Consider the following 19178-nt stretch of genomic DNA (forward strand, 5'->3'; position numbering starts at 1 on the left):
GTGGGGCCGTGGTGGGAGTTGGGCTGGGGAGGGCGTGGCCTGTGATGGACAGGCGGCGCACCCGCCCTCCGCCCCCTCCCCCATTGGAAGCCCCCTCCCAGAGCCCGCCGGCAGTTGAGACCAATGGGAAGTCCTTGCGCATCTCGGATCGATTTTCCAGGTGTAGAGTTCACTTCCGCGGCGGCTGCGGCGTTGGGGTCAGCCCAGCTCCGGAGCAAGGCGCGGAGCTGACCCGAGCCCGGCTCCCGCCACGCCGCACCTTCCCCGGCGGCGGCTGGCGAGCCCTGGGATCTGCATCTGCGGTCCGGCTCTGCGCCGCTAGCCCGCCCTCCAGTCCTTCGCCGCACACGCCGGAGGCAGAAGACCCAGTCCGCAGTGCACTGGCCCGAGGTAGCGGAGACCTGGGAGGGAGGACCGGCTCCCGCCGGGGGTACCGGCCGGGCCGCCTCCGGGTGTGAGTGAGGGTCCAAGGCCCACCCTTCGCTCTTGCGCTCATTCCCGCCCTGCCCCCCAAGGGCCAGGGCGCCGTGGCGCGCAACTTTGAACCAGTCCGTAGGGCGAGGGCTGCTGACCTCTTGGTCTGAATGCAGGGGCCGATCCCCAGACCCATCCCCGGGTGAGAGAACCGAGCCGCAGAGATGCCACCCATAGCCGGCTCCTCTGCTCGCCGGGTTTTAACGTGCCCCGCTTCTCCTCCACTAACCAGGTGACCTGCGGGCTCTGGGCCGATCACCGAAGAAATTGGCTCCCCCGAAGGAGGTTGCTTGAACAAGGAAAGACATTACAGCCAGAGAAGAGGCCAGTCGGAAAGTAAGTTTCTTTCCCCGGGTGCTGTGTGCTCACACCTATGTGGAGGACTTTCCACGCCCACCTGCCGGCCTTTCTCTGCCACCCTGCGTGCGCGCGAAAGGCAGGGCGCCAGAATCCCAGTCCCAGGGGAGTCGGGGATCGTAGCAAGAGCACCCTCGGAAACGGCATGACATTAAGGGGTTTGCAGGAGCAATTTAAAACCCAGCACTTTTCCACTCATCTTTGTTAAGGGATCTGAAGCTGGAGATGTAAAGTGAGCGTCGAGTTGCTGTATAAGAGCTCTTAATTGCCTAGAACGATTAAATTAACTACCTAGAGAAGTTACTCGGAGTGCGTGGATCTCTTTATGATGTATTCAGGTCCTGCAACTTTTTTTTTTTTTTTTTTTTTTTTTTTGGTGAGTAGGCTCTACACCCCCCTGTGGAGCCCAACAGGGGTCCTGAACTCAGGACCCTGAGATCAAGACTTGCCTGAGCTGAGATCAAGAGTGGCGCTTAACCCACTGAGCCGCCCATGCGCCCCCTGCAACTTTTCTTTTTTAAAGAACTATTTTGAATTCATTTTAATTACACAAGTAACACACTAATGCGGTGACTTAAACATGCAAACAGTTCAGAATTATTGAGCATGAAAAGCAGATCTACTCTCTAGTCCTTTTCTGTTCGTTTACATATGTCTTCATTTGTTCAGCATTTATTGAAAACTTACTGTGTTTCAGACATGGTGTTGAAGAGCTGAAAATACTGTGGTTTAAAAAAATGTGTGTATCTAGAGAAATCTTTAGGTTTTGTATGTGGGTGGTTTTAAAATTTTTGTTTTGTTTCATATAAATGAGACCACATAGTGTAATTCTCCAACGTTTCCCCCCACCCCCTTTCAGTAGAACTGTGTTTTAGAGATTGCTTCAGGTCAGTACATAAGCACCTGTCTTGTGTGGTTTAACCTCTGTACAATATGGCTGCATACCATGTGCATACCACAGTATGTTTATCTTTTCCCTGTGGGTGATCCTTCTGGATGCTTCTAATTTTTCCTCCCCTCACAAGCCATGCTGTAATGGACATCCTTGTACATGATTTGTAGTGCTGACACTTGGATATTTCTCAGGATAGACATGTAGTGAAATACTGGTCTGCAAATTCCCAAGTTAACATTATTGTATGCCCTTTTGTGGTGAAATCTGTCTTGGGCTTTGGTGGTATAGCAATGAAAGGTAAGTGGATAAATGGATGGTTATAGAGAGAGGCTGGCTAATCGATTCTAAGTGTGATGACTCTGCATTTAATGGAGATGTGAAGAACACATGAGGGAGGGGTGTCTCAGACGGGGAGACACTTGCAGCACCCTCACCTCTCTACCCATCAGAAAAATCCTTATCCTTCCAGATCAAGCTCAAGATGCTTTCTCCTGGAAACTTTGGTAACTGCTTCTCCCATTGTTGACCTCACCCTCTTCTGGATTCCTCAGATAATAGTATTAACCACGGTATTGAGCTTACCACTGCTAGATGCTGTGTTAAGCATTTTATATCCCCCTGTGTGCACAAAACCCTTCGATATAGGTCTTATTTTCCTCTTACTACCATTTATTTAACCTTTTATCCTTTTTTTTTTTTTTGGTACTATGTGCCTGGTATTCTGGGCACTGGGGATCAGGGTAAGACTAAGACCCTGCCCTCAAAGAACTTATGCCCTAGAGGGAGATGCAGAAATTTAAAAGGGTGAATAAAGAGGCGCCCTGGTGGCACAGTTGGTTAAGCATCCGACTCTTGGTTTCAGCTCAGGTGTGATCTCTGGGTCATGCAATCCAGCCCCATGTTGGTTCTATGTTCAGCCCAGAGTTGGCTTGAGATTCTCTCCTCTCCTTCTGCACCTCCCGCTCTTGCTCTCTCTATCTCTGAAACAAATAAATAAATCTTAAGAAAAAAGGGTATACAAATAGTGTGATTTTTGGTACTAATAAGCATTATGAATAATGGAGGGTTATGGGCATTTTGAATAACATGGGAGGGGAGATGCTATCTTAGGTGTCAGGAAATTCTCTGAGGTGGTTGTATGAGTAGATACCTGAATGGTTCAGATTTGGGAGAAGACTTGTAGGTTGAAGAACCAGAAGGTGTCAAGGTCCTAAGTCAGGCGTAACCTGAATATTAGAGAAACAGTAAGAGAAAGCCAGAGTGGCTAAAGCAGAGAGGAGAGAAAGTATACAATACAAGGTCAGGGTTCATCTTTACAGATGGTGAAGCTGAGGCAGAGAGAAGTTAAGAAGGTTGCCCAAGGTACTATAGGTAGTAAGAGGCAAATCCGGCATTGAGTCCTAGGCAGGCCTTTTTGACTTTCTCAGGTTGGTATTTTCTTTCAAACTTCCATGACACCTGGTATACTGTTTGGTATGATTGTTTAAACTTATTTGAATATAGGTTTTTTTGTTGTTGTTTTTTTTTTTGCAACTCTGCATCTTGAAAGTAGGGACCAGGTTTGTATTTTTTTTTTATATATATTTTATTTATTTATTTTGAGAGAGAGAGAGAGTGTAAGCACTTGCACAGCAGGCGGAGGGGCAGGGGAGAGGGAGAGAGAATCCAAAGCAGACTCCATGCAGAGCAAGGAACCCAACTTGGGGCTCGATCTCTGAAATCAACCCTGAAACCACCACCTGAGCTGAGACCAAGAGTCAGACGCTTAACCAGCTGAGCCACCCAGGAACCCCAGGTTTGTATCTTAAAAAATATTCTCCATAGCCCGTAATAATAGGTGCACCACAGGCATTCTTGAATGAATGGATTATAGCAAGATTCTTCCCTACCCTCCCCTGCTTCCCCCTCCTTCGCCATTGTTTTCTCTTCAGAAGCCTGTCTGGGGAAGCAGTGCTGCTGGAAGGGAGGTGGTGGTCTGTGGAGCTGCGTCATTCCACCTGACCAATATGGAGCAGCTTCTGTTTCTCTGAGACAAAGCAGAACCGTGGTGTGAGAGTGGCACAAAGATGAATAGAGGTCCGCCCACATGTTCTTGGAGCTGACAGTCACAGTTGTCTACACAGCACAGCATTCAAAGGCAAGAATGTAAGGGCTAAAAAAGAACTTCAAGAAGACATGTTGCATGAGTGAGGTGTTGAAGGAGAAATGCTCTGTGTTAGCTGGGCACACGGAAGAGTGAAGGGAGGGATGTCCCAGGTAGGGACCAGCATGTGCGAAGGTCCAGAGGATAGGAATGGAAAGATGGATTTGTTCTGAGTGGCTGGGCAGGGCTGGAAAGGTGATGGTGGGAGGCCTGTTGTTCAGGTCTTTGGACTTTGTCCCAGAGACTGGGGAGTTTGTGGAACCTGGGCAAACAGTGTGAGGTGCTCCTTCAAAGAAGGGTGAGTGGGGAAGTGAGCTGCTGGAGACTTGCGTAGAGGCCTTTGCCGGGGTCAGCCCACCCAGACTCAAGGTGACTGAAATACCACATAACTGGGAGTCCCATTCCCTGTGGAGTTGTCGTGTCAGGAGAGAAGGGTTTTCTAGATTTCTCAGTGTCAGAGTGTCAGTGTGTCAGGCAGTCCTACCAGCAACACACAGAGTGTAGTTGGTACACGAGTAACTGGGGATAATTGGGGACTTGCGGGGCTGGGGGTGATGGAAGGTGGGGGCAGCAAGAGAAATGGATTTTAAATTCTCCTTTATCTGACATTTATCTTCATGGCAAGGATGGAGATGGCCCAGGGCCATGATGAGTGGTCACTGATGCCACTGATGGGTAGCAGGAAAGTGTCCATATTCCAGTGGGTGCGATGTTATTTTTATCTATAGGATTAGAATCATTACCCAGTGAAATTCTCAAATGTCTGACTTTTTTTTTTTTTTAAACTAAGTTAAAGGAGAAAAATCTGAGCAGATCAAAGGTCATGAGATAAAGTCAAGGGCAAAGCAGAGTGACTTTTTATTGTGATGTAACTGACATGGTAAATACGATTTAAAAACACCAGTAATTGTGAAATCTGTGGATTGAGAATGCATCAGTTGTGTTGAAACCTCAGTCCCTACAGAAACTCAGAAGTTCTCTGCACCAGGCATTAGAAACACTCAGAATTCTTTTAAAAAATTACTATTATAAAAGTAATTTAATTCTATAAGGGAGATTGGAAAACAAAGCCCCAAAGGGGAAAATTGACTATTACTCTTATCACTCTTAGGATGACTGTCAGCATATTTATAAATTTCCTTCATTATTTGCTTTTACTACATTAGGTTATTAATTTTTTGAAATAAAAAAAGTCCATTCTTACAACTGACAGAGAACCAGTGTTAACATTTTGGTGAATTATAGTCCAGTCAAGTCTCTGATGGATTTTTTTTTTTTTCTAAACTCCATGGTGTGTGTGTGTTTTAACAGCCTTAAAAGCTGCCCATCAGTGAGTCTGTCATTATTATCAACAATCTGTGGCCTCTCCCTATCCTGGCAGACCGACTGGTTTAGTCAGTAGCATCTCCGTGCCACCCCACCCCCACCCGGGGGTCCTCTCCCTGCTGCCCCAGGGCAGTGCTGTACCGGGCCTGCCTTTTCTGCTCCTGCATGGGAGTGATAGAGGCTAGCACAGTCAGCCAACCACGTGGTTGATGCTGCTAGCTCTTTCTTGTTTCTAATCTCAACTGTGCCTGCAAATGCTTTTCACTTGCTCTCTGGCAACCTTTTGCGACTCAGTGAGCCTTGTGCTCCATCTCTGCCTTCCTTTTTCTCAACAAATGACCTCGGTTCTTACTTCGAGAAAACTGCCACGACTGTATCTGATTTTGTTCCACTTTCTGCCTACCTCCTTGCACCTTCTTCCAAAATTTTATTTAACTCTACAACCTATTTTCACTTCCTCATCTAGTCTCAGGGGGCTTGCTTTCTTTTCAAGGTCATCTTTGTTATGAGTACCCTTGACCTCTGCCCTTTCTTCTCTATGTGTTCTGGAGCCCATACTGGTCATCACTTCATCTCTTCTCTCCCCTCCAGTCTTTTCCTCCGCAAATTTCTCCCTTTTGGGAGAAAATTATCGATTCATGCCATTTGCCTCCATTTAAAAATCTCTCCCTTTACTTGGTGTCTCCCATTAGCTCTTGTATTATTTCTCCCCTCCCCTTCTTCAGAAAGAATCGTTTGCATTTGCATCTTTTCACTCTCCCATTTAAGATTTTTCTTTTATTATTCTATCAGTTTATTGAGCATTAAAGAAATGTGTGCAGCCAAATATATAGCTAAAAAACATAACAATAAACAAAAAACCGTTTTTTGTTTATTTTAACCCGGCTTTTTGGTTTTGTAAAGTTTTATCACATGTATATGAATGCCGGAACAATATATTATTTACTTTTGCTTGTTTCTGAGCTTTAAAAAAATCTTCCATAGTATTTTTAGTCTTCTGGGACTAACTTTTCTCACTAGGCATTACATTAGGGAAGTTATTTATTTAATTTAAATAAAAGTTTTTCATTTTTAATTCGGTATAATTAACACACAGTGCTATGTCAGTTTCCGTAATTCTCTACATTCCTCAGTGCTCATCGTGAGGAGGGTGCTCTTAATCCCCTTCAACTGTTTCACCTACCCCCATCCACCTCCCTTATGGCAACCATTAATTTATTCTCTGTATTTAAGAGTCTGTTTTTTTGTCTCTTTTGTTCTTTGTTTTGTTTCTTAAATTCCACATATGACTGAAATCATAGGGTGTTTGTCTTTCTCTGGCTGCCTTATTTCGCCTAGTGGTATACCCTCTAGATCCATCCATGTTGTTGCAAATGGCAAGATTTCATCTTTTTAGGGCTGATACTCCATTTTTTGTATCTACACACTTATACACCACATCTTTAATCTGTTCATCTATGGATGGACTCTTGGTTTGCTCCCTTATCTTGGCTCTTGTAAATGGTGCTACAGTAAACATAGGGGTGCATATCTGTTTTCAAATTAATGTTTTACTTTTCTTCAGGTAAATATCCAGTACTGGAATTACTGGATCACATGGTATTTCTATTTTTAATTTTTTTGAAGAACCTCCATACTGTTTTCCACTGGCTGCACCAGTTTGCACTCCCATCAACAATGTGCCTGGGTTCCCCTTTCTCCACATCCTCGCCAGGACTTGTTTCTTGTGTTTTTGATTTTAGCCATTCTGACAGGTGTGAGGTGATAATCTTATTGTGGTTTTAATTTGAATTTCCCTGAAGATTAGTGATGTTGAACATCTCTTCATGGGTCTGTTGGCCACCTGTATGTCTTTGAAAAAATGCTCAAGTTCTCTGCTCATTTTTAATTGGATTATGTGTTTCCTTGGTGTTGAGTTATAAAAGTTCTTTTTTTTTTTAAGATTTTATTTATTTGAGAGAGAGCAAGTGAGAGCAAGAACAAGCAGGGCAGAGGGCAAGGAGGGAAGCAGCGTCCCCGCTGAGCAGGGAGCCCAATGTGGGACTTGATTCCATGACCCCAGGATCATGACCTGAGCCAAAGGCAGACGCTTAACCAACAGCCACTGAGGTGCCCTGAGTTGTGTAAATTCTTTATGTATTTTAGATATTAGCCCTTTATCGGATATGTCACTTGCAACTATCTTCTCCCATTCAGTATGGTAGGTTGCTTTTTTGTTTTTTTGGTGGTTTCTTTTGCTGTGCAGAAGCTTTTTATTTTGGTGTATTCCTGGTAGTTTAATTCACTGGACATTGAGTTTCTAAGATTCATTGCTATGCATTATGCCACTGTGGGAATATAGCATCAGTAACCCTTTTTCCTTGAAGGATTTGGGTAGTTTGTGGGATTTTGCAGCTACTAGCAATCTGCTGGTATACACTGGCACTCTATCCACTTCTGTTCCTAGTATTTTACCACTCGCCTGGAACCTCTAGGTTTCCATGAATGTCAAAGGCATATCCTCCCCAATTCTTCTTTTAATAGTCTCTCTACTACATTAAAAAAAAAAAAAAACTTTCTTGAGATGTAACTCACAGATACATGCATTTACCAACCACAGTCAATTTTAGAATTTTTGTTACCTCAGAAAGAAACCCTACACCTTCAGCTCTCACTCCCTTCCTCCCCATGATCCCCACGCCTAAGCAACTATGAGTCTACTTTCTAGCTCTTTAGATTTCCCTACTGTGAAGATTTCATATAAATGGAAATCTTTGTCTTGTTCCTGATCTTGGGGAAAGCTTCCAGTCTTTCACCATAACGTACAATGTTAGGTGTAGGTTTTTCATGTATACCCGTTGTCAGGTTGATGAAGTTCCCTCCCAATTCCTAGTTTCTCAAGTGTTTTTATCATGAAAGGATTTTGGATTTTGTCATATGCTTTTCTGTGTCTATTGGGATGACCATCTTTTGATTTTTATTCTTTCAATGTGGTGCATTCCATTCATTGATTTTGGATGTTAAACCAGACTTTCATTCTTGGGACAAATCCCACTTGGTCATAGCATGTAATCTTTGTATATGTTGCTGGACTGGGTTTCCTTTAATATAGGTGAGGAATTTTCATGTCCATATTCCCATGAGATACTGGTTTGTAGCTTTCTTGTGATGTCTTTGACTGGTTTTAGTATCAGGGTAATGCTGGCTTCATGCATAGAATGAGTTGAGAAGCATTCCTTTGTCTTTTGGGTTTGTTTTTTTTTTTTAATTTTTTATAAACATATAATATATTTTTATCCCCAGGGGTACAGGTCTGTGAATCGCCAGGTTTACACACTTCACAGTACTCACCATAGCACATACCCTCCCCAATGTCCATAACCCCACCCGGGTTTTGTTTTTTTTTTTAAAGACTTTATTAACATTTTGTATATTCCTCAATTAATCTTTGATGGTATTCAGTGTTAAAGCTATCTGAGCTTGGGCTTTTCTTCATGGGAAGATTTCCAATTACTAATTCAAGATCTTACTTGTTGAAAATTGATTCAGATGGTCTATTTCTTTTGGGATTGGCCTGTTGCATCCAAGATATCTAATTTACTGGCATACAGTTGTTTCTGGTATTCCTTTATAATCCTTATTTCTTTAAGATCAGTGATAATAACCCTTCTTTCATTTCTGATTCTCATACTTTGAGTCTTCTCTCTATGTTTTCTTGGTCATTCTAGCTGAAGGGTTACCAATTTTGTTGATCTTTTCAAAGAATCAGCTTTTGGTTTTGACAGTTTTCTGTATTCTTCTATTCTCTATTTCATTAATTTCTACTCTAGTCCTTTATTCTCTTGTGTCATGGGTTGAACTGTGTCTCCTGAAAGATAGGTTGGAGTCCCAAGCCCTTGTACCTATGAGTGTCATTTTATATGGAAGTAGGGTCTTTGCAGGTGTAATTAGTTACATTAAGATGAAGTCATATGGGCTTCTGGTAGACCTTAAATCCAATTTCTGCTATTCTTAAAAGAATGCCATGTGAAGACAGAGAAGAGAATGGCATATGATTATAGGAACAGATTGGAGGGATGCTTCCATTTACCAAGAAATGCTAAGGATTGCCAGCAACCACCAGGAAGTAGGAGACAGTCATGGAACAGATTCTCCTTCAGAGCTCCAAAAAGGGAAATTTTGACTTCTAGCCACCAGAACTACGGGAGAATAAATTTCTAGTACTCAATTTGTGGTGTTTTGTTACAACAATACTAGGATACTAATAGAATTTCCTTCTGCTTCTTTACGTTTACTTTAGTCATCTTTTTCCAGTGTCTTAAGCAGAAGGTTGGGTTATCGATTTGAGATCCTTCTTCCTTCTTAATACAGGCAATGAGGAATATCAGTTTCCCTTTAAGCACTGCTTTAGGTGCATCCCATAAATTTTGGTATGTTGTGTCTTCATTTCATTTGTCTCCAAAGTATTTCCTAATCTTCCTTTTGATTTCTTCTTTGACCCACTGGTTATTAAGGAGTGTCCTGCTTAACTTCCGCATATTTGTGAGTTTCCCAGATTTCTTTCTGTTACTGATTCTACTGTGGTTGAACTTTTCATTATTTCCATTGTTTTAAATTTTTGAGATTTATTTTATGGCCTAGCCTATGGTATATCCTGAAGAATGTTCCATGTACACTTGAAAACAGGTCTATTATACTGTTCTCAGGTGGAGGGTTCTGTCTATATCGGGGAGGTCTGATTGGTTTATAGTGTTGTTCCTATCTTCTGTTTTGCAACTCTGATACCAATGCCAGTGTCTGGGTTTTTTTGTCCACACCAAGCAATTGTTTTTTTTTTGTTGTTGTTGTTTTTGTTTGTTTGTTTGTTTTTAATAAGATTTTATTTATTTATTTGACAGAGATCACAAGCAGGCAGACAGGCAGGCGGGGGGGGGGTGGGCGGTGGGTGGAAACAGGCTCCCCACTGAGCAGAGAACCCGACAAGGGGCTTGATCCCAAGACCCTGAGACCATGACCCGAGCTAAAGGCAGAGGCTTAACCCACTGAGCCACCCAGGTGCCCAGTACACCAAGCAATTCTTGAGCCAGCTGAGTGTTCTACAATTTAACTTCATCCTTAAGCTATCTACCTAGAGATAGCATCAGATCCCACAGGTTCAGGGCTCAGTCCTACAAGACTCCCCTCCTACCTACCACTTCAGACACCAGTCCCCAGTCCACATTGTCACCTATGTGTCTGAATGACCATAGGGTGGATGTTCCAACAACCCCCTCCTTGGGTTCAATTAATTTGCTAGAGTGACTCACAGAACTCAGGGAAGTACTTACTTACATCAGTGTATTATAAAAGATATAACTCCGGAACAGCCAGATGGAAGTGCTACATTGGGCAGGGTCAGAGAGAGAACTTTAATCACACATCACTTAGAAATTTCCAAGGGCTTTAGGAGACCAAATATTTATTCCTTCCTTCCTTCTTTCCTATTTTCTTTCTTCCTTATATTATTTATTTTTTTTAAGATTATTTATTTATTTATTTGACAGAGAGAGATCACAAGTAGACAGAGAGGCAGGCAGAGAGAGAGAGAGAGAGAGGGAAGCAGGCTCCCTGCTGAGCAGAGAGCCCGATGCGGGACTCGATCCCAGGACCCTGAGATCATGACCTGAGCCGAAGGCAGCAGCTTAACCCACTGAGCCACCCAGGCGCCCTTTCTTCCTTATATTAAAAAATATTTTATTTATTGCTTTGACAGAGAGGGAGAGAGCACAAGCAGGGGGAGTGGCAGGGAGAGGGAGAAGCAGGCTCCCCCTGATCAGAGAGCCCGACCTGGGGCTTGATCCCAGGGCTGTGAGATCATGACCTGAGCCGATGACAGATGCTTAACTGACTGAGGCACCCAGGCACTCCCCAAATAGATATTTCTTGTTATAAATCACAGTATCACCTGTTTCCTTGTTGATGCTCTGCCCAGTTTTGTTCATTATTGAAAGTGGGTGTTGAAGTTTCCAACTGTCCCTGGGAAATTGTCTTTTTTTCTATTTATTTCTGTCAGTTTTTTTGTCATGTATTTTGTGAGCTGTTCTTAGATGTGTATGTTTATAATTTTTATATCTTCCTGGTGGCAGGTTTTATCATTATAAAATGTACCTCTTTGTTTCTGGTAACATTGTTTTAAAGTCTGTTTAGTTTGTCAGCCTAGCCACATCAGCTTTCTTGTTACTGTTTGCCTGCTACATCTTTTTCCATTCTTTTATTTTTAGTCTATTTGTGTTTTTTGAATCTAAAGTTTATCAAACTTTCTGGATGTATAGGCTATTTTTTCCCCATTAGATTTGGGGTTTTTAGGGACGCCTGGGTGGCTTAGTGGGTTACGCCTCTGCCTTCGGCTCAGGTCATGATCTCAGGATCCTGGGATCTAGCCCCCGCATCGGGCTCTCTGCTCAGCAGGGAGCCTGCTTCCTCCTCTTTCTCTGACTGCCTCTCTGCCTACTTGTGATCTCTCTCTCTCTGTTTGTCAAATAAATAAATAAATAAATAAATAAATAAATAAAATCTTTAAAAAAATAAATAAATTTGGGGCTTTTAGTACTATTTCTTTGAGTATTTTTCCTGTTCCTTTTTCCTGGTCTCTCATCACACATATGTGACGTGGGTAATGGTGTCCCAAATTCCCATGAGTGTAACCAAGACCAAGCCTGTCTGCCTGATGTACAGCAAAGCCAACAGCCAAGACTGATTTGCAGCAAGATAAGGGTTTATTCGAGAGGCAGACAGATGAGGAGTTAGGAGGGCAATCCTGAAACCCACTTCCCGGAAGGGGGACAGAACAAGTTTTTTATAACATTTAGGGGTTGAGATTTTCTACATATTGATGAGCGGGGGAGAAACTTATGACTTCATGAGGAACGATGGAGTGTGTGTATTGAGCAAACACATACGTAACATATGTCCCATGTTTACTTTAGGGGAAGACAATATCAGAATGAAACAAAATTGAGCCCCTAATGTTAGGACGTTATCTTAGGACAGGGAGAAGGGGTGTGCGTATGCTCTAAGAGCTGGTATAAACTGCAAGGGGTCTTGGGCTCCTTATCTTGGGTAAGGAAGTCAGGGCCTTGCTTGTTCATAGGCTGGAACCACATCAGTTGACCTTGAGTCCAGGCTTCTGCAGAGACCACGAGTGGATTAGATACTGGGGTCTGAAAAGACACAGTAGCTGATTAGGGGGAAGCAGTTCTCTGAGAAACAAGCTTTAAACTTTCCTCGAGTTGCAACCTCATTAACTCTGTGAGACTCAGTTTCCTGAATTCTTGTTCTTTTTTTTAAGATTTTATTTATTTATTTGTCAGAGGAAGAGAGAGCACAGGCAGCGGGAGGAGCAGAGGGAGAAGGAGAAGCAGAATGCCTGCTGAGCAAGGAGCCCAATGCTCTGCTCAATTCCAGGACCCCAGGATCATGACCCAAGCCCAAGGCAGGTGCTTAACCAACTGAGCCACCCAGGCGCCCCTGTTTCATGAGGTTTTATTCAGTTTTCTTCAGTCCTTGTTTCCTCCCTGTTGTTAGAGTACATTATCTCTTTGATCTCTTCTTGTTGGCTAATTCTTTCAGTTCAAATCTACCGTTGGACCCAACTAGTGAATTTTCATTTCAGTTACTATACTTTTCAACTCCAGAATTTCCATTTTGTTCTTTTTTATACTTTCTATCTCCTTATTGATATTCTCTATTTAATGCAACGTGTCATCATCCCTTCCTTTAGTTCAAATTGTTTTAATGGTTTCAGTCTTTGTATAGTAAATCCTGTATCCAGTTGTAGTCACAGGCAGTTTCTGTTGGCTGCTTTGTTTCCCCCGATGTGTGGATCATACTTTTTCTTTGCACGTCTCACAATTTTTGGATAGAAACTGGACATTTTAGATGATTCTGGATACTGCTACTTCCTCACCACCACTGCCCTTTGACGGGATGTTCTTGAGCTTAGTGTTTTTTATATTTTACTTTATTTTTTAAAAGATTTTATTTATTTATTTGACAGAGAGAGAGAGAAAGAGAGAGAGAGAGAGATATCACAAGTAGGCAGAGGCAGGCAGAGAGAGAGGGGGAAGCAGGCTCCCTACAGAGCAGAGAGCTCAATGTGGGGCTTGATATTAGGATCCTGAGATTATGACCTGAGCCAAAGGCAGCGGCTTAACCAGCTGAGCCACCCAGGCTGTCTGAGCTCAGTGTTTTGAGATTTGTTCTGACCCCAGGCCATGCTCCTCTGGGCTCTCTCCACCCCCACCACCCCACCCCTCCTTGTTACTCCAGCAAACTGGCCAGCCTAGAGTTTAGACTGGTCCAATGGATCTACCATTCTCCACCCAGTTGCCTTTCACCCAGGCAGAACTTCTGGACCAAGGCTTGAGCGGGGAATGAGAACAATGTCACACTTCTCTCTGAGTGATTCTCCCTCTGTAGGAGCTGAGTGCTTGGGAAAGGGAATTCGCGGCAGCAGGGGGCAGGCAGTACCCTCAGTTCTGCTCCGTTTTCCTCTCCATTTTCCTCTCTTCCACATTATGAGTCCTGGCAAGGGCAGTTGGGGTGCCATCTTCTGGGTGCACCGTTCTCAAGGTAGAGCCTTCATACCATCAGTGGGGATGAGATGGAAGAAGAGATCCTCCATCTCTTGGCTGCATTAGCCTACAACTTAGCCTCCAGGATGAGATGGCCAGGGTGAGAAATGCTGATGTCTTGCCCCTCCTGGGAAGAAAGCCCACTGACTGGTAGCTGGGTGGAGAGGGATCCCTGTGTTCTTGACTGCACCAATCAAGTGGAGTTTTCCACCTTAGTGAGTTCAGAGAAGGGAGGGAGTATGGTCTTGATTCAAACAGCATCGACTCTTGCTGTTCTTACCAAATTTTAAGAGGTGTTTTTTTTTTCATTTTATTTCATTTTTTTTCATTTGCTGTATTTTTTAGGATCATTTCGAGAGCCTTTCCTTGTTTGTTTGGTTTCTTTAAAATAATTTTCACCAGTTTCACTGGGGAGCTGGTCTGCACAGCTCACACTGCCATGCCAGAAGTCCCTCCCCTCTACTGCATTTGACACTTGTATTAGAATTATGTTTGGCTATGGGTAACAGAAAATCCAGCAATATGGCTGTTAGTGAAGTCTGGAGGCATGTGTTCAGGTTGGTGTGGCATCTCCAGGGTCATCAGGGACACAGACTTCTTTTCTGTCTGCTCTAGAAAGCTAGGATGCAGCGCTCATCTTTGTGGATACAAAGATGGCCCTAAGATGGCTGCCAGGACTCCAGCCCTTTAATCTATGTCACACACAGCAGAAATGAGGAAGGGGTAAGGACCAATCTACTCTCTCTTTTGGGGAACCTCCTCAGGAGCTCCAACAAGCAGCTTTTCCTTGTATTTCTTTGGCCAGAACTCTGTGTCTGTTTTCAACATTTTTAAATTAGAAGATTTTAGTGTGTAAAACTCCAGCTACTAACATACTCTTGGAAACTCTGGAGCCTGAGAGCCTCACTTAGGTGGAATGTGTTAAAAAGAAAACCACAGGATCAAAATGGCATCACTTAGGTTAAGTCCCCTTCACTATAAACTAGCAGGTTTGGTACCTAATCTAATTGCAGTTTCAACCTCCTGCAGGAATACAACTCTGAAGGCGTTAGTCAGGAATTTTCTGATAAGCACCGATGACGTAATCTGTCACATGGGTCTTCTCCATCCCCCTAAAGGAAGATGAGGTAATCTGCATAGTAAGACCCTCTGCTCTTCCCACTAAGGGAAAGTGATCTTGCCTGAAACAGTCTTGTCTTTTGCTTACAACTTTCATGACCCACTCTTCTTCCCTTAAAATCTTCCATTTTGTGCAACTCCCGGGAACGCCCCTCTGCTTGATCAAGGGGATGCTGCCCCATGCATGGATGGATCGTTTAATAAAGCCAATCAAATCTTCAGATGTACTCAGTTGAATTTTTTTTTTTTTTTTAAACAAGGTCAGTGCCTGTTCTCCATAGTAATTGAGTTTAGACTGTTGGCTTGGAGGGGGAAGGAGTAAGTAAGGGAGAAGAGAGCCAACTTTGCATGGGGCACCTTCTGAACATTGAATACTTGCTTGCAAGTTGAGTAGTCCCTGTTTTGTTTTATAGCAAGCAAATATGTAAGTTATTTTTGTTTCATTTTCTGTGTCATTCCTTCAACAAATATTTATCGAGAAGCTTAAATATAAGCACTGCTGTCGTGCTGGGAATAGAGGTGAGAAAAGAAAACAGACAAGGGGCCCTGCCCTTGGGAGATTTACATCCTACTGGAGAGACGGTCCGTAAACAAATAAAATATATATTACTGTATCAGATGATAGTTGAGTGCTCTGAAAAATAAGCAGGGAAGGACCATAGGGAGGGAGAGTGTTTGAAATATAAACAGGGTAATTAGGGGCAAGCCACAGAGAAGGTGACATTTGAGCAAAGACCTAAAGAAGGTGAGGAAGTGAGCCATCTGGACAAGGGGTGTTGGGAGAAGGTTGTTTTTAAGGCCCAGAGAGTAGGTGGGGGGGGTGTCCCCAAGGTGGGGGCAAACATTGCTTTATTGCAGAAACAGCAGGATCCAAATGGTTTTAGCTGAGTGAGTGAGGGGTGAGTGGTGGGAGGACCGGCTGGAAAGCCGGCTGCGGTCATCTGACTTCCCCTCAAGGGGGTTCTCTGGTTTGGGTGTTGAGAGGAGACTCTAGGGACCAAGAAGAAAGGCCAGAGGTCACTTAGGGGGTTGTTTGAATAGTGCAGGTGAGGCGTGCTGGAAGTTGGGACCAGGGCTATGGGGGTGCTGCTGAGAAGTTGACTGGGTGTTGGATGTAGTTAAAGACGGCACTGACAGGATCCGCAGAACATCTGCCTGCAGGTGTGAAAGGAGACCGTTCTCGTCAAGGTCTAATGCAGGTTTTCCCAGGGCAGGTAGAAGAACGGAGATGGGAAAGACTGGCGGAAGCAGGGAAGGGACAGCATACTGGGAGCTCAGATTTAGATAAGTTAACGCGCACAGTGCATGTTAACTATCCAGCGGGAGATGATGAGGCCCTCGGATCCCTCCGTGTGGAATTGGGAGTTGCTGGGTAGAGGTGCTATTGGTCTTGGACTGAATGAGCTCACCAAGGAATGAGTACAGACAGGGACAGGATCTAAGTGAGGGCTGAGCAGCAAGCCACTCTAGCATGAAGGACTTTGGGGACTACTAGTAGGCTCCTGTGAAGGCCTTGGAGAAGGAGCTGACCGGGGGCGGGGTGGGGGGGCAGTGTTGGAGGAAAGCCAGGAGGGGGTAGATACTTGAGGCCTGACCTGGGGGGCAAGGACAGTTCTCCCTGCAGCCAGAGGGAAGGATGGATGTGGGTGGGTGGGTGGTTGAGATGTTGGCAGGCTCATCCGTGGGGATAGCGGTAGGGAGTGGAGGTCAGAGGAGCAGGAGGGAGAGGTGGACATGTGGCGAGTCTTCTAGAAGAGGGAGAGGGAGAGGATGAGGGAGATGCACAGTTGGACTGCCGGTGGCACCAAGGGATCTCTCCAGCTTCCTGGACTCAAGGCAGCATGGCGGGGCAGCCTGGCTGTGTTGGGTCTCATCCACATTTAGCTGGGAGCAGACAGACCTGGAGTCTGTGGGAACATAGAAGGAATGAGGGCTGGAGTTGGGCCAGGTGGGCCTCCGATGGCAAGGGCAGCCACAGAAGCTGAGGTGCATGTGATTAAGCTTAGAATGGAGACATTCCCTTTTATTCTGACAGTCTCAAGTGTTTCTTTTTTTGGCCCTGCCCAGTCTCTTTATGATTTAGAACCATTTTAATTTTTTTCGCTGTAGGCCATCCAGCCAGGGTTTTCCTTCTTTCCTCTCCTGTGAATAAGCTAATCTAGAAGTTGTGCTGAGCTGTTTCAGTCTCAGAAACCCCAGTTCCTGGGGATGTGAGGAGCAGCCCCTGAGTCCTTCCCCCCAGCAGGTCTTCCAGGCCAACTGGCCTGCAGCAACCCCTCCCACACCAGGCACCTAATGTTGGAACGATTTCTTTTATACTTTAACACTGTCCTGTACTGTTCTCTCCGAACCTGCTAACAAACTCCTGAGGGCAGAAAGTGTCTAGTGTCTTCGGATGCACATAGGGCCTAAATGGTTAGCTCTCAGGCTCCGGAGTACACTCATGTATTAGCATTCCGCCTCTGTTGTGAAGGATGGGCTGTTTGTACTGCTCACCTTCTCTGTCTGGGAACCTTCTGGACCACTCTTCCCAGCGTGTGGCTTAGTGTCAGGTTCTGTGGTCCTGTCCTGTCACAGGATCCACGGCTCCTCTGCCTGTCTTGGGAGGACTGGGCCAGCATTCTCTCCGAGAAGCCTCACCCAGGGTGAGCTGCTCAGCTCTGGCAGGTGCTGAAATACTGGAACCAGATGTCTCTCCTCCACAGAACGTCGTCAGGCTGAGAGGCTCACGGAAACATGAGCTGCCCATCTGCCTTTGGGCCCGGGCTCCTCAGGTTGCAACAGGATTGGTTAGGACACCGAAGGGATTTTTATTTTTATGCAGGAAGGATCCACAGAGACTGGGAAGGTGGGTAGGATGAATTTATTTTGGAGAATAGCTGATATAATTTGCACCTGTAAGAGGCAAAGGTAATTTAGTGTGAGGAGACCCTTGAAGACCTTTAGCTCTGGAAGGAATATGAGAGCCAAGGTTGCCCTTGCCCTGGGACGAGGGGGCAAAACCCACCGTGAAATCCTACGTGGAGAGCACCTTGGGATCCGCTGTGCTCGGTCTCAGTGAGCCTCTATGTGACATTTGGGGAATGAGGTTTGTTTGTCACTGTGTTAGGTAAGACAGAAGAACCTTGTCTTCTAGGGGCTTTCAGTGACTTGCGGTGCGGGCACGTGCTAGGCATCAGGAGCAAGGATGGACTGATCTGGAGGCAGCCTTTGTGGAGGGAGAAGACTTGCCTCCAGTCACTCGGAGACTCGGTCCCTGCCAGGTCTGTGGTGTTGACACTGGTGGCACTGGAATTCAGATAAGGGACAGAGCCCTGCTGGTGTGAATGGAGGCCACACTGAGGGCAGGACTTAAAGGATATGCAGGATTAGCAGGGCAGAGGAGGGGAGCCCAGGGGTCAGGTGTGAGGAAAGGGGGAGGTGCCGGAAAGAGAGTTTGGACTCCATTCTCAGCCTGGGAAAGTGGTTCATGGCTTTGGCTGTTTTGCAGGTCTCTTAGCCTCTGTGGGAACAAAGGAGAAGCCACCATTTCCACCCCAGACATGCTTCCCCCCATTCCTCCTCATCTCTGCCAAACTGGAAAGGGCAGTGTGCCCCACAGGTCCTTTCAAGCTCGGATCGCTGGATCACTGAGCCTGGAGGGCCCCCTCATTTATTTAATCCTACCCTGCTATTCATTTTCTCTGCTCCTTGTAACTCTATAGCCGCCTCTCCCCCGCCACCCGACCTTGGAGTCTTCGTTCTCATGCCTGCCCAAACCGTATTTCCAAATCACAGATATAAATCATGTAAGTCCTTTGCGTTAAAAACTGGCAATTCTTCACTGTCCACAGGACAAAGTCTAAACTTCAGGCCTGTTATAACCTGGCCCCAGCCTCCTTTCTCTGGCTGTGTTCTGGGTCTGAGTGGCCAGTTAGGAGAAGTAAAAATATTTTACAGTAAAGTATTCAAATTTTCTATGGTGCTAACAGAATAGACTGTTCGGAAGCACTGGGGATGTGTGATTCCACCATATTTTCCTTATTAATCATGCAAAGCTGCAGCACAGAAGCGTTTATATTTACAGTGACCCCCTATCACCAAGGAAAAGTTGAAATCTTACAGTGACTCCTATTTTAAAAGACAGCAGAAAGATAAACCACACCTTTGGGGAAGGCTTTCTACCCAAAAGGACAATTTTTTTTTTTTTTTAATCTGTGCTTAAAAAGATAAACCGCAGCTTTCCAGAGAATATATTTACGAGGCACACGAAGGAACTGTGCGGTGGTCGCAG

General features: G+C 44.9%; 1 protein-coding gene across 4 annotated transcripts in view; it reads left to right on the top strand.

Moving 5' to 3' along the window:
• Positions 1-148: 148 nt before the first annotated feature.
• LOC111146971 (ATPase copper transporting beta) overlaps positions 149-19178 on the top strand; it is a 71400-nt gene continuing 52370 nt past the window's right edge. For all 4 annotated transcript variants that reach the window (XM_022502768.1, XM_022502769.1, XM_022502770.1 and 1 more), the window contains exons 1-2: positions 149-390; positions 707-810. The gene's annotated coding sequence lies outside the window, so the exon portion shown is untranslated. The remainder of the gene's footprint in view (positions 391-706; positions 811-19178) is intronic.

Source organism: Enhydra lutris, unplaced genomic scaffold (assembly GCF_002288905.1).
Source record: "Enhydra lutris kenyoni isolate GAN:26980312 unplaced genomic scaffold, ASM228890v2 scaffoldscaffold15, whole genome shotgun sequence".
Taxonomy (NCBI): Eukaryota; Metazoa; Chordata; class Mammalia; order Carnivora; family Mustelidae; genus Enhydra; species Enhydra lutris.